Source organism: Apus apus, chromosome 1 (genome assembly GCF_020740795.1).
Source record: "Apus apus isolate bApuApu2 chromosome 1, bApuApu2.pri.cur, whole genome shotgun sequence".
Lineage (NCBI taxonomy): Eukaryota > Metazoa > Chordata > Aves > Apodiformes > Apodidae > Apus > Apus apus.
The window spans coordinates 191406830-191422232 of NC_067282.1; the positions used below are offsets into that span (position 1 = coordinate 191406830).

At 38.4% G+C, this 15403-nt stretch overlaps 1 protein-coding gene across 2 annotated transcripts in view; it reads left to right on the forward strand.

Moving 5' to 3' along the window:
• The window catches only part of COG5 (component of oligomeric golgi complex 5), a 177898-nt gene that overhangs the window by 138105 nt on the left and 24390 nt on the right, over window positions 1-15403 (forward strand). The window lies entirely within an intron of this gene.

The window sequence follows — 15403 nt, forward strand, 5'->3', positions numbered from 1 at the left end:
AAAAAGTGAACAGATTTTGGCTGCTTGTTTTTTGGAAAAGATGCCTTTTTTTTCAGAAGTCTTTTAAATTAATATTTGATTTTGTTCATATGCTACTTTAAATCAGATTTTTCATTTATGTGTATAAAAATGAAAATTATAGTCACCTGTTGATTGGAAGTGAGACAAAACTGTATTTTCCCAGTTGATTACCTGTAATTTTGTCATTTACTGAGCTGAATTTTAAGTGTACTTGAAATGTGCTTTTTCTCATAATTAAAAATCTCTTTGTTGCAGTTTTGCAATCATTATGTTTTGGTTTACCTGTTGATAGAGCTATTTCTCTTGCTGATACTTAGAACTAGTTGTCTTGGGGAGAGAACTGAGAGTTAAAAGCTCTGAAAGTTTACAAGATGTGTACTTTTGCCAACAAGCAGAGAAATAAATTGCAAGATCCATTGTCCTTAGAGGCTGAAGGTGGAAGAGCCCTATTTGGTCATCTAGTGTGTTCCCTTGCCAGCACAGGACTATTTCAAATAATATTTATTCTTGAGGTTTTTATTGCATTCTTCCTGCTTTTAGAGTGATGGTTTCAGTTACCTCATATATTGTGAGTAGAAATATAAGTACTGTGTGTTCTCTTTTGTGCTATTTCTGTTCAGCATGGCATGTGGGTGGATTGAAATACACTAACACACCCACCAAGTGCACATAGATGAAATGTGTTGTGCTGTGAACATTAAATGCAGTTGTTTAGAGAAGATGCAGTTCTCCTACTTTCTGAACCTGGAGACCTCTACTAGTTTTCTCCCTAGAGTTACAGTCATCCTGTCAGACTATCTTTATGAGTTGCAATCAGAGTCCCACAGGAATCCTTCCTGCCTTGTCCTTTGGAGGCTGTGTCTTGCTGCCTGCTCCCACCATAAGGCATCACTGTCAGAGACAGAGTGACCTGGTATCTTTTGGCCAATAAACAAGCAAAGAGTAATTTGCAGAGGCAGGTTTGTAAAAATCAGGTTGCCCACTTTCTTTTCCAAGCAGGTGGTGGTGATCATGCTGACAACTTCTGGTAGATCAAGCTATCTTAAAAACTTTCTTATATGTGGTATATGATGGCAGGCTTACCTGATTCAGGCAAACACGAACTCACTCTGCTCTGCTCCCAGATGTCAGGGCACATTTTAGCTCCACTCCAAGCCAGGTGACCAGCTCAGCCTTGGCACCTTGCTGAGCACAACACTCTCATTCAGCCTGGGCACAAACAGAGCAAGTTCATGTCTGCTGGAAGTACAAGCAAAGCAAGAATCTGCATGGCCATTATTAGGTAGATTTCTCCTAAGATTAGGGTAGATAAGGGTAGAGTCAGTGAGAACTGTGATTGCCTTCAATTGAAGAGGTTCCTAAATATGGAATATTGTATTTTATGGAGTAGTATGTTTCAGAAAAGTTTGTCTTAAAAAAGGGATCTTTCCAACAGACGAGGCTGCAGGCAGATGTTTTAATGGAGATCTTTCCCACTGTCAGACTTGTAAGCAATCATGAAGAGGAAGCAATTAGAAGATGAAGAAGGAGAGTGGGTGTAATGAGGGAGGAAGGAAATAGAGAATTTGAATCGTTTTTTTATTCCCTTAACTAAATGTGGTTGGACTTGTGTCATAAATCTTACAAAAGTTGCTGAATGAGGCAGAGGCCCGAAATACAGGCTGTGGGCAGTGCTCTGGGAGAATTACTGATCTATCCTTTGCCCACAGCTCATGATAGAGGATTGACTTCTCATTTTCTGATTTATCAGGCTTGGCTAATATAAGCTGCTTGGAAATTTTTAAGTGCTGTAGAGAGAGCAGAGTCCTTCTTGGTGCTTTGAAGAACTCTTCCCTGACCCAACATGAGGTGACACTAGGTGCATTTTTTTATTTCACAGTTAAAATGTTTAAGACTCAGTAATATAAGTGACTTTTGAGATTAAAGAGAAGACATAAGGGCCTGAAAAATTAGATTTCCCACATCAGGGTTCCAATAGTTGTCCCAGATCCTCAAAGGACAGGACATTGATTCACATCCTGATGAATCCTGGTACTGGACATGCCAAAAGGCAAAATAAGAACTTGCTATTCTGATCCCAAAAGCAATGGACCACTGTACACTTGAGACACAAATAAATCTGTATGGGTTTTCTTTGGTGAATGAGGTGTTTAGATTATGGGTTGTTGTGCAGGAAAAGTCAGTGTCAGCTGGTATCTGTGACTGGGAGTAGGCAGCCTCTTTCTCACTATCCTGGATCTCAGTAGCATATGGAGTTTAATTTGCATTTACTTAAGTAAATATCTCAATTATGTAATGTTATGCATGGTTTTAGAACCTGCAGCAGTCGCAGAGTACTGGAGCAGTAATATGAGCAGTAATATACTGCAGGTACTGAGTCAAATACAAAAAGGCTCTGGGGAAGTAACTTGAGAAGCTTTTCTTTAGCTTGGTATTGTTTTCCAATGCAGTGTTGAAACTGGATTTCAGATGTTGTAAAACAATTCTGAATATTTAATTGGATTAATGTTAAAATGTAAAGTGACTCTGACATTTAAAAATTACAATTAAAACTAATATACAGGATTTCTAAACTTAATTTGTTCTAAGGGTTTACTGAGATGTACTTTTCAATTAATTGCTACTGAATAGTGTAATTGGGACTATGCTATTGTAAATTATTATCTGTCATAAAGATATAGTTGATGACAGATATTTTTAGAACACTATTGTTAAAGAAAGTAAATACCAAAAAAATATTAAAAAGTAGAAAAGCATAACAATTTTTTGTTGTTTCAACCCATCCTTCAGAATCAGATGCTGATACCTCCCGATCACTCACTGCTTGTCCCCAAATGGCCCTGGATTTGCTTTTCAAAGAGAGTATCATTGTAGACAGTATCATTGTAGACAGGAAAGCATGTAAGTGTCCTCAGAACAGTAAATGTAAGTAAATGAGCTTGGTCTCATCTGTTTGAAGGCAAATTTGTATCATTGAGGCTTGTTCTGATTAGTGTTGGCCTCACTTCAAGGATCAGCAAAACGTGTCTGGTTTTCCTGCAGAAGGGCTGTGTATTAAATTGCTCCGTGCTGTCACCTTGATGTTTATGCTAATGCCTGCCTCTCTTAGTTGAGAGTGCAAGGTCAGTGAAGGTTTATGACTGACACTTAGGACTTAATTTGCCATCCTAGCTGTGAGCTCTGTCTCCAACATGGGAAGTAACAGTAATGTCTATCCTAGCCAGCAGGAGGTGCCTGGCAACACTCCTGGGGCCAGCCCTGCCGGCCAGCAAGGCTCCCTGTCCCCAGAGCCTGTGTCTGCCTGCCAGCATCTTTTTGGGGATATTCCCTGCAATATAACCTCTCCTGAGCCATGACTGGAGATTATTTGGGAGAGTAGGTTTTGGCCCAAAAATGTGCTAATGACTGTCCTAACAGTTAGGGATACGGATGATCACGTACCAGATGCAGAAACCATTGCTGGCACTGTTTAATTTGCTGCTATGGGTGTAGCCAGTATGTGAATGAGACTGAATGAGAGCAACGTGCAAAATCTGTTCAAGAGGAAGCTTAAAATGCTGACAGATTGGGGGATTTTTTTTCTTGCATCTGGAATTCATACTTTCTTACTTCTGATGTAAATAAATCTCTAAGGCATAACTTAGGATATGCTAATTTCTTCTATAGTAACATTACTTTTGGTCTTAAGATTTTCTTAGATTGCCAGAACTTCAGAAGATATGCTTTCTCAAACATGTTTTTCTTTCTGTAATGCCTGTCAGCCATACTTGACTTATTTTGAAATAGCATTTGGTGTTTCTTCCGGAGTTTCAGTCCTTGAAAAGTGCAAAATTGTCTGTGGCAATATGGCTAGTTGACAACTCCAAATACTGCTGAATGGGTGCAAGAAAACTCTTGGATATTAACTCTTTAAAGGAGTTCAACACTTTTTTCAGGTAGCCACATATTTATTTGAGCCAGCCCAGATGACACCTTTTTGGATGCCAGTGCAACCAACCCCTTCTGTAATTTAATATTCTGTTTTTAGTGAATGTAATGGATGGAGATCTGGGCTGAGGAGCATCTATCTATCTGTCATGTTCAGATATTTTTAGAGCACTGATCTTTGTAATGCTGATCAGCACCAGATGCATTACATAAGATTAGCATCAAAATATATATAATGGAGAGTCAGCTCTGCTGCAATTTTTCTTAAATTATTTTTAGTATTGCCCACAAAACTTGTATGGCTCAGTGCATTATCCTGCCATTGTGCTCTGCCTCTATAGGTATAATTTTTAAAGATTAATTTCTCTTCTCTCAGACCTTGTCAATCATAGGTCTCCTTCCCGAAACTTCAGATAAGATTGTCAGTCAGTGATAGACATTACAAAGGTTTTAATAAGTGCCCATTTTCTACTAGGACTGAAGATAAGACAATTTATCTCTCATCGTCCTTCAATCCCGTTTATATTTGAACTTGTGATTTGCAGGTGCAAGATTCCAAATTCTGCTTTACTTATGTCCTCAGCTACTGTTGTGCTCTTTCATGCTGCTCAGGTGGCTTAATCTTTTCCAGTTACCCATAATGATCTTTTCAATTTTCCACTTTTAGTGGATATTCAGAATTAGTATCTCCCTATTAAATATCTCTGGTCCACTAGCTAGCCTTTTGGAATAGATTATTGGTTAGATGTTTTGAGTTTGAAGAGGCAGACTTTAGGGAGACAGACCATATGCTGCTCACACCACTCTAGAATATTTATTTTTGTCTTTCAAGTCTTCAAAAAAAAAGGCAAAAAAAAAAGCTAATCTTGTCCTTTAAGTACATTTAAAAACTGATTTGTAATTACTGAGGTTTAAAATAGACCTCGACTTTCTGCACACCCATCCCATCTTCATAACTATTTGTGATCCTGTGGCAGATGAGTCTTGGGTTTTTTTCCTTATTTCTTTCTTTGTGGGTTTATGGTACATCTGATATAAGATAGTCAAGGAAAAATAGTCTGCCCTTTGGCTTTGGTGATGTAGTTTTGAAAGCATAATTCTGTCTTGCCACAGCTTCACACATCTTACAGGATCTCTCTTCCTGAGATTACAATTAAATGTGCTCTGATCTTGGTTTATATTTTTACTGTTTTAAAACAATCTGTAACTTATTAATATTTCTCCTTGGTTTGTAAACCCTGTTGCAATAAAGCGAATGAGCAAAGAGAATGCTAAAATGCCAGGTGGAATAAAAAAAAAAACAACAACAATTAATTCAGCTTAAATTCTGAGACAGCATCTTTACAAAGAATTTTCAGAATGTCATTTGTAGAAGAAAAAGTGTCATACTTGAATGGGTGAAGGAAGATTTAAGTAAGCTGTTTTCAGTGGGTTATTTAGATGAGAAGCAATATTACTGGCATATTTTTGTCCAGAATCTAAAAGGCTAAGTGTATTATAACTGATTCAGAGATTATATTGGAACGTCTTGGCTCAGTCATTGAAATTGTTTAAGAAAAGCAAAAATGCAAAGGAAGGTGGGATTTAAAGGTTGAAATATTGCCATGATAAAACACAATCAGTTCTTAGTTTTCTCTGAGTGTTGATGGAGATGGGAATTTTTTCTGAACTGTTTGGTCTATACTTAGTGGTTGACTAGGAAAAGGCAGAGAGGGGCTGGACTACACAATTCTCCATTGATTGTGCCCCTGTCTGCCTAGTGGCAAGGAAAAATACCTGTTATGTCTTGCAAGAAAGAAAGATGTTGATGTAGGAGGGCTGTAATTCTGGATTCTTCTTAGGGAAATTTTAAAAAAATAAGACCTCATTTACAGAGGAAAGCATTTGTTGGGTTCGCTTTAGTCATATGTATTCCTAAGGAGAAATGTACCTTACACCAACTAAAAACATTGGTTTGATCATTTAATATATACAAGTTCCCCAAATGAAATATGCTACGTTAGCAAGAAAATGGATGTGAGCTGCATCTAGTTTGGGATGTTTGCTGATGTTTAATGACATAACTATGTGGTTTGGGTTATATGCTTTGTTGTTTTTTTTGTCCATCCAACCTCTTATCTGACAAAGCTAAATTTAACTAGCTGAATAATTCAGCAAAATAGAGGAAAGCAGGGTGAAGAAAGAGAGAGGGAGAGAGAAGATTTCCTGCAATCAAATTTTTCCAATGAAGGGAAGATGTTAATACACTGGAATTCTGGCACCAGATTTAAACTCCAGAAAATTTATGAGGCCTGTGATGGTTTTGAATTGAAAAGCATGATGAATTATCATTGTAATGGCATAAAGTGAATTTTTGATTGCCCTTTTTATTATGTGATCTTATAAGAATTAATCCATGTCTCATATTAGATGGTGTTTTATTGAATTGTGAGCTTTCATTTGTGCATGAATCACTATTCAGGACAGATTCCAACAAGGAGATTTGTCTGACAGTTCCAGGGAAACATATCTAGTCCTCCTGTCTAAATGCTGAATATTGTGAACTTCAGATGGAAGTGTGAAATGTTATAAGCTCACAAATTGTCAAGAACAGTAGTGAAATGACACTGCAGAAAAGGTTTTCTGTAAATAACAGGTCAGTTACAGTGGTGTAAGTAATATGAAAGATCACATTTTCCCCAGTTCTTTCTGAGATACATGAATTAATTGTATTATACCAGTACCTTAAAGACATGGTGTTACTGTCATTGAAAAACTTGTATCTATGCTGTTTAAATGAGAGAGCCCAAAAATATGAATTCAATATTTGGCACATAAAAGGAATTCGTTAATAGGTGTTTAAATAGAATAAGTGGGAAGCTATTGTATACTAAAATAATTTCAGAATAATTGCTATTTCACTGTACAATAATAAAAGCTAAAAATGGCAGGAGGTCTACTTTTAAAATAATCAGAAGTCAGCTAAGGTTTTGTAGTTTTTTTAAATGGAAAAATCAGAAGAGTTTTGTTAAAACAGTCATTAGGAATCTACTTATATTGGTCAGAGAATACTTAGAAATGTCTAGCTGATAAGTCACTTTAAAAAGCATTTAAACTTATAAAAATTGAATTAAAAATCTAGAGGAGAAAGTTGCGGTAACAAAATAACTTTATAAAACATTTTCTTCATTCTCCTGTTGTCTTTCCGTGGTTAGATCATGACTCATATAAAAAATGTGTGATTTTTTTTTCTTTTCTTTGAGATATTGGCTATACTGCAGTAAAAAAAATCATCCAAACATAATAGGCTGCTTTTGAGAGTACTACGTACTTCGTTTTATCTTGCTGGGAAAGTGATTGAGAGAGTTACTTAGAACTAGCATGTAGTTTTGCCAAGAGGTAGAAAAAGAGCAAGATTGCACAATACTTTGAGTGTTTTGTTATGGTGTGCTTTACTTTATTTCATACTAAATTAAGTTATATGATTCAGAAATTTATTTGGATAAATTGATGTTGATACAATAAAGGCTTTGGAATTTTGCAATTTTGGAACAACTCTAATGAGAGCTGGACAATGTAAAGCTCATTTATAACCTTCTGCAGGGTAGATGTGTTCTAATCTCAATTAACACCTGGACTTGATACCAAAACAGGCAGATGGCAATTAAATAAGGTGATTATGGTTTTTTTTGTATGTGTAGGTGAATATCACCGTATCATGTTGGTCCCATCTCACATGTTTTGGGGATGGATGTCTGCTCTTCACCTCTGGGGGTGCATTCTCAATAGTTGGTTGGGACCAACAGCTATTGGGATGACATATGAAATATGATTAATCATTCAGTCATAAATTTGGCAAGCATGTAAAATTCAGTAAGCTGTTATAGTCAGAGGTATCAGGATCAACAGACATTGTCCTTGAAATCCTTCTCAGACTTGGGCTTGCTGAATAAACGTGAGTCTGAAAAAAAAATGTCAAATACAAGGGCCATAATTTTTGGAAGTTGAGAAATTATTTTGAGTGCTTCAGGGTTCAGGATTTTCTGAGATTCCTTAAAGGAACTGTTTTTAGATGCTTTCTGATAGTGAAGTTGTTTTAAAGCATCTCATTTAAGGACCATGAACCATTACTCACTTTTGATTATTTGTGCAGTGCTTTTCTTCTCAGATGATTCAAAGACTTAGAGATAAATCCTGTCTTTTCTGTAACAGAAAACCCATTTGCTGTTTTCCTTCAGTTTCTTCTGCTTTTGAAAATATTAGGATAAATAATCAAAACCAGAAATACCCCAGAGGGAATGTTTTGATGATTGCTGTTTTTCTAGCATGAATAGTATGAGCATGATGTTTGGTCTTTTTTCTTGGTCAAGAACTTAAGTGTTCCTTCAGAGTTTTCTTCCTAAATAATGATTGTGTTTTCTGTAAGATTTTTAATGCCTTCTCCATAGAGCTCCTTTTCTATATAACTAGAATATAAAATTCTTATTTTTCTGAGGAAGCTAAAATATATATATATATATTCTGGGACCTAGCAGAATGTCCTGAGGGTGCAATATAAATGTTTTTGTGTACATTTTAGGTTATTGCCCAAGCTCACAGCTCATTCCTTTCTTCACATCTTGAAATATTTCTTCTTCTTTGAAAAATTAGAAGTCATTCCAAAAGCATAAGTACTTTTTTATTATTTATCCATAAATTTTAGTTGATTTTTTTTTAAGCAAAGCATTAACTTATCCTCATCACTCAAGGACCTTATTTGCCCTGACACATTGCCTCAAATCCTACACTTCAAATCTCTAAATTATGTTTCTTCTTTTTACAAATTGTCCTTTAAGTAGCTAATACAGTAGGTGACATAGGTAGTGGAGTTCAGATCGTTAAATACAAAAGGAGAACTAAGGAGTATCTCCATCCTTTATTGAATGCAGGGGCAAGCTTAGTGATCAAGGGTGAGGAAAATGCTGAGGTACTTAATGCCTTCTCTGTTGCAGTCTTTAGTAGAAGGACTAGTTCATCCCTGGATACCCAGTTGCCTGAGCTGGAAGACCAGGATGGGGAGCAAATTGAAGCACCCAGAATCCAAGAGGAGATGGTTGGCAACCTACTGCATCACTGTGACATACACAAGTCTATGGGGCTGGATGGTCCTGCTTGACAAACATGATCTCCTACTAGAAGGTGACCCACTTAGTGGATGAGGGAAAAGCTGTGGCGGTTGTTTACCTGGACTTTAGTAATACCTTCAGTACAGTTTCCCACAGCATTCTCCTGGAGAGACTGGATATGTATGGCCTAGACCAGTGTACTCTTCACTGGGTAAAAATTTGTCTGGATGGCTGGGCCTGAAGAGTTGTGGTGAATGGAGTTAAATCCAGCTGGGAGCAGGTCACAAGTGTTGTTCCCCAGGGCTCAATATTGGGGCCAGTTGTTAATAAAGCTGCCCACTGGAAAAGGGGCTGGGGGTGTTGGTTGACAGCTGGCTGAATGTGAGCCATCAGTGTGCCCGCGTGGCCAAGAAGGCCAATGGCATCCTGGCTTGTATCAGCAATAGTGTGGCCAGCAGGAGCAGGGCAGTGATTGTCTCCCTGTACTGGGCACTGCTGAGGCAGCATCTTGAGTCCTGTGTTCAGTTTTGGGCCTCTCACTACAGGAAGGACATTGAGCTGCTGGAGTGTGTCCAGAGAAGGGCAGCAGAGCTGGTAAAGGATCTGGGGAACAAGTCTTTTCCAACCAGAATGATTCTATGATTCTATTCTGTAATTTTCTGATAAACGGTGTTGTATTTTTACAGAAAGTATCAAACTGATTTTGAAAAACTTTTGTGTTTCTTAAGTTGAAAGAGATTGTAAAAGGCTCCTTCTGCCTTATGAAAGACACTAAACCTAGTAGTAAATCTTGCCAATTATTTGTAGCTGTGGGAGAAATCCCAGGGCCAAGCCCTCTTGACTCAGGAACTCTGTAAATGGATTCTGTGCTTTATAATAAGTTGTTGTGATCAGGCAGGAGGCCAAGTACCAGATGGATTGACTGCTTTCTGCCAGAGGTATGGCCACATCAGCTGCCTCTATTAGGAATGTATTTATTCTTGAAAATGTCAGCTTGACAACTGAAGTTCAGTTTATGCTATCAAAACACATTAGTCTCGTCATTCTAGAGTTAGATCAAATGCTTTGTTGAGAGGCAGTGCTTTCATCTTATTTTAAGGTCTTCTCCATACTCCTCCTAAATAATAATGCTGTTTCCTGCTCTTTAGAGAGTGGGTTTACTGGGGCTGTTTTAGAGTAAAGAAGTCAAATAAATGGAGTTTTTCAAAACTGTCAATAAGGATGCACATAAGATCTTAGTTGCTTAGTGTGAAACGGAGCGTCTTCACAAAATATTCAGTCTAAGCGAATGGTACAAACTAGCTAACAAATCAGTGTCTCTTTTGAATTGCCACCTGTTGAAAGAGATTCAGTCACTTTGAAACGCTAAACAAATTAGAGGAAAACATGTATCAATAGTCTGAAGATTCCTACAAGAAAAAGACAAACCTAGTTAGCATTTTTTGTAGCTCCAGGGAGGACTGATTATTTGATTCGTGTTCTAATCTAAATTCTACATTCATTGCTTCACAGTGAAAGCAGGAATTTAAACCCAAAGCAATCTTATCACAGCACGTGTCTCAACATGTGAGATCAAATCCATGCTGGCAAATCACACGTCTGTTCTTAGGTATTAAACACAGAAAAATGTAAAATCCAGAACACTTGATCTAGTTATTTCCAAGACATATTTCCAAAGCAAGTCTATGCAAAGGGTTGCAAATACATTTACAGGGTGAAAATTCATTTGATATGACTTCAGGCAGTATAGCTACCGGTATGTATCTGCAGTATTGCTTTAGATTCCCTCTGTAGTTGGTGGAGGGAAACAGAGACACACAGGGTGTATTTACTCTCTCCCTAAAGCAGGATCTCTAAAAAAGGCTAGATGAATTACTCACTAGAAGAGCTCATTTCTCTACTTTGTGGTTTCCTGCACATGGACAAGTTAATGATTCCTAAAATTCTCTGCACTGTGCAACTCACTGACCCGATAGGAGGCACCTGCAGCCTCTGCAGGTGAAGCAGTGTAACCACATTAGAGTACTGAAGGATACAAACTAAAATAAACTGTTTTCCAGAAGGACTTCAGAATTTGGTGAGAGCACAGTGCCAGTCATGGCTTACAGTTTCTTGACCTTGTCAGGCTGAAGCAAGTCATGTGGCCTTCAGTCAGCTTGTTCCTCTTCATGACACCTTTTTTGTGTACCAGTTCTACAGGTGTCCTTTTTGGTTCAATAACCTCCCCGGTGAACTACTTAGTTCTCAGATTCTGTTGAATTAGATTTTAAAAAAAGTCTTCTGGGCAGCTTCCTCCAGCTAGTCAACTACTGTATCAAACCTGCAAATTTCAGCGTCCTGCCTTAGACAATGTCATCATCATATAGAAAAGCAGTACCTTCAGTGTTTCATTTTCATGGTAGTTTAACAGCTACCCTTTGAGTTTTCTTGAAGTTCTGCATCAGATGGAAGCGCGTGTTCATATTCTTGAGGTGCCGCAGATGAAGTGAGAGATGCACTTCACTTGTAAGAGAGAAGCAACAATACACTTGATACAGAACAGTTAACAAAGTTCCATAGTAAATGAAACAGTGGTTCAAAAGGTTTGATGGCAAGATGCACTTGATTATTTACTGCACAGAGGATGGGGTCAGACAAAACTGTAAGGGAGACGCTCCCCTTGTGTCACGAGGTTCAGAAAGGACCTGTTTGCTTTCTAAACTCCTTCTCAGAGAGAAGTCTGGGTGCAACTGGATCCAATCCTAGTCCCAGACTCAGATAGCAGTTTATATCTAGAGGGTCATATACGTATGCAACCAATCCTTTGTAAGACTTAGCTAAGATTTCAGAGTTGCAGCGCCGCTTATTGCCAGCTGATTTACTGAGTATCTGACACCATAAGGATTCTCTTAACCTCAGGGAGTAGCCTTGAGAGATATCCCTACTCAAGGGAAGATCCTGGCATGTACCTGCTGTCATTTCAGGAGAGCCCAATGAGCCCTGGGCTGTCACTATTTATAGAGAAATATGATAGAATAATAACTGACTTATTATCTAATAATAAATAATTGGCTTACAGTCATGTTTGCACACCAGCAGGACGTGGGTTGCTGTTCCAGATAGCCCTTGGCTACCATGTCACCATCCATCCCCTGAAGTCCAGAGTGAACTGGATGCAGCCATCACACCCCCCACTGGTGGTTATGGCCTAAGGGTGGGTGTGGGGGGAGCACACTGCCACCTGAGGGTACCCCAAGGCACAGCTCTTGTCCCAGTGCCTGGGAAAGCATGATACTAAAGTCCTGGCTAATAATTTGCTGGTGAGAGACCTCTACTTCACTCCTCTCTTCTTCTCTAGCATCTTGTGTTGCTGATGTTCTGGCAGCTCCTGCTGGCAGAGGGGGCTCCTACTGACCTGTTGCCCATCGTAGAGCTGCTGCTCGCTGGGGAATGGTTTGTCTGTGTTTTGCAAGTGCCCATGAAATTGCTGTAAAGAGTAGTCAGGCTTTGAGGTAAAAGCAAAAGCAGTTTATCAAGTAAACTGAAGAGCGTAATAAATCAATTGCTACACTTAGATCCAGAAAAGTGGAACAGCTACAGTCCTTGTTACCGATCATTCAGGTCGGGCTTCAGCATGGTGTCTTTTCCTCTGTTTTCTCTTCAACTAGCAGGCCCAAGCCAGACTAACTCCCAGGTGACTGACAGGTCCCTGGAGATGTGATCTGGTCCTTCAGCTACACTTTGTCTTTTAGTTTTTATTTCCCAAAATAGATTCTAATTTGGGGTGAAGTCACCCCTTCTGGCCTCCCCATTTCTGCTTGGCATAAATTCAGCCTCTAGGCCTTCTGTGTTTCTGGATAAATCTGACTGATTAAAAAGGCATCAGATTTTGTCTCTAGTGCCCTCATCAAAAAGAAGGCCCTTGGACTGTGTCTTTCAAGCTGAGTGGATGTGGTTAGGCTTCACACTTACTTGACTCAACCTATTTGCACAGTGCAGTCCCCAGTGGGGGAAGAACAGAGGAATGGCTGCATTACTACTGGGCTTGAATGCATAAGCTTTGTCCAGCACAGAACTTCAAAAGTACTTGCTGTGTAAATGAGGGTGGTGAATGTGAATCATTGATAAAACCTGGTATGATGCAAAATAAATTGAAGGAGGATTTGTGCCTAAAGTAGATAGGCCATACCATGGTTTGTTGGAACTGAGGAGACATAATGATGGCATTTTCCTACCTGGATGCATGATTGTACAATGGATATTAGAGGTGTGTAGAATTCACTCTGAGGCACTGGAATATTGACATAATTATAAACTACTTAAAATCCAGATACATGCCAGTGACAAGGTGTATGTACAGGAACCATGTTGGACAGAGTTAGTGCAGAACCTTCTTGCCTAAAGGCAAGGTTACAGAAATAAGTGACAGCAAGAGATGGGAATGACCACCTGAGACTTCTGCTGTAGATGGTATGGCATACCTACCCATGTAAGCACCAGGTGTTCCCTGATGGCAGGGCACAACTGTCCATGTAGGTACCAGGTGTTCCCATGGGACACCTTCATGAGAAGCAGTCCTAGGGAGCCCTGGTTACTACTGCTAATGACAAGAATTGAGGTTTCCAAGTCGTTTTGTTTTAGACCAGTGATTTTATTTTAAAATACACAAAGGATCAACACATCTTGCTGTCAAAGTTCAGATTGATTAATTTAAGGAAATTGAATATGGTAAAGAATTTTAGAAAGATTGGTTTCTTTTAAGGCATTTTCAGACTTTGCCTGTGAAGCTGTTGTGCACTGTTGCTGACTGCAAGAGCTGCTTGTTGCTGCAGAAAGGTTATGTTTGTACTTGTTAGTGGTTTTACTTATCAGTTCAGCTTTTTCACCAGTAGAAGAGACAGTCTAATGATTTTATAATGTCTTAAGAAAGAGAAATTGTGAAACCTTTACAATAGACTCTGAGGAACTGAAGTGTAAGTGACTAGAATGTAAAATTTTGCTATCTTAAAAGGGTCTTTTATGTTTAGTACTTTTAAATGTGTGAAAAAAACCCAACTGAACAGTCTGTACAATTCTTTAAAAAGGTGTGGAAAAAAAAGGTTATTGGGGTCTGGGAGAATGGTCAGCTGGGTGGAGAGGGTGTTTCTCTGCAGAGCTGTTGTATTAGTCTGTGAAACTGTAAGTACGAGAAGCAGAATTCCTAAAACTAGTCAGGTTTGTCAAATAGAAATGTCAGGAAGGAAACAGAGACTTACGTAGCTCAGATGGCTGTTCTCATCAGGAAGGAAGGAAGATGCTGAGATGGTTTGTCAGCTAGTCTAAAGATACGTTCTGATGTCCAATAATTGAAGATACGTTGGGGAAGATCTTCAGGCCATCTGCAAAGGCCTCAGAAGCATATTTATCCTGAAATAATCCCTAAATTTGAAGAAAAGAAAATGAACTGATATTGTCACTGTAACACTGTGCATAACTTTGAGTTCCTGTGTGCTTGCAGAGAACTTGTCTAAAACTGCATTATTAGCAGTGCTGGCAAATACTAGATAACTTGGCTTGCAGGCTGTCAGTTTATGCTGAGCAAAGGCCATGGCAAGTACAGGAATAATCTTTCACTAGTAAGGATTCACTGTGTCCAGTAACTTAAACATACTCCTGTTACTTTTGTTTCTTTTGTTCTTAAACAATTGGTACTGTATATTTGGTTTTAGTTTAGGAACTTTCTGTAGCACCTACAATTGTGTTTAAAGACACGCTTCATAAAAATCTCTTGATGACTTCTTCAATGAGTTGGATATATTTTTACTGAGAGTATTTTGGAGCTAGGCATCTTCAGGAGTTTCCTGGAGGATAATTTTGTATCCTGAAATATAGATAACTAGTCAGATAATTATATCTCAGTAAAGCCTTCTATTAATAGCTATTCTTGCTATAATATTTAGATGTACTTCTAGAATTCACATAGCTTTTTGTCAATTCTTTGTATTTCTGCAGCTTTCAGAGCATAAGATAATTTCCGTTTGTTTCCCAATTACAATTTATTTTAAATTATAAACAAATGCTGTGGTATCATTACAGGACTGTTCTGTACTTAATTGCTATTCATGTATTAACCTGGAACTTTGATTTCTTTGGTAATGGTGAAAAATGCATGTTTTTTGGAGTTTAAATATGAAGAATTTTCTATTTTTTTTTCTGAAAGGTTCATGGATACAGCTCTTTTTAATGACAGGACTAGCAGGTTTGGTCCTTGCAGTTCTATTTTCCTGTTCATTTACAAGCCATTTACAAAGCTGTAAGCCATCTATTCGAAGAAACAGTTTTTGAGGGGAGGCTTGAATGGTTATTGGAAGTAAGCACTGAAAAAAGCGTTCCTTTTTCAGTTCTGCTGCTGC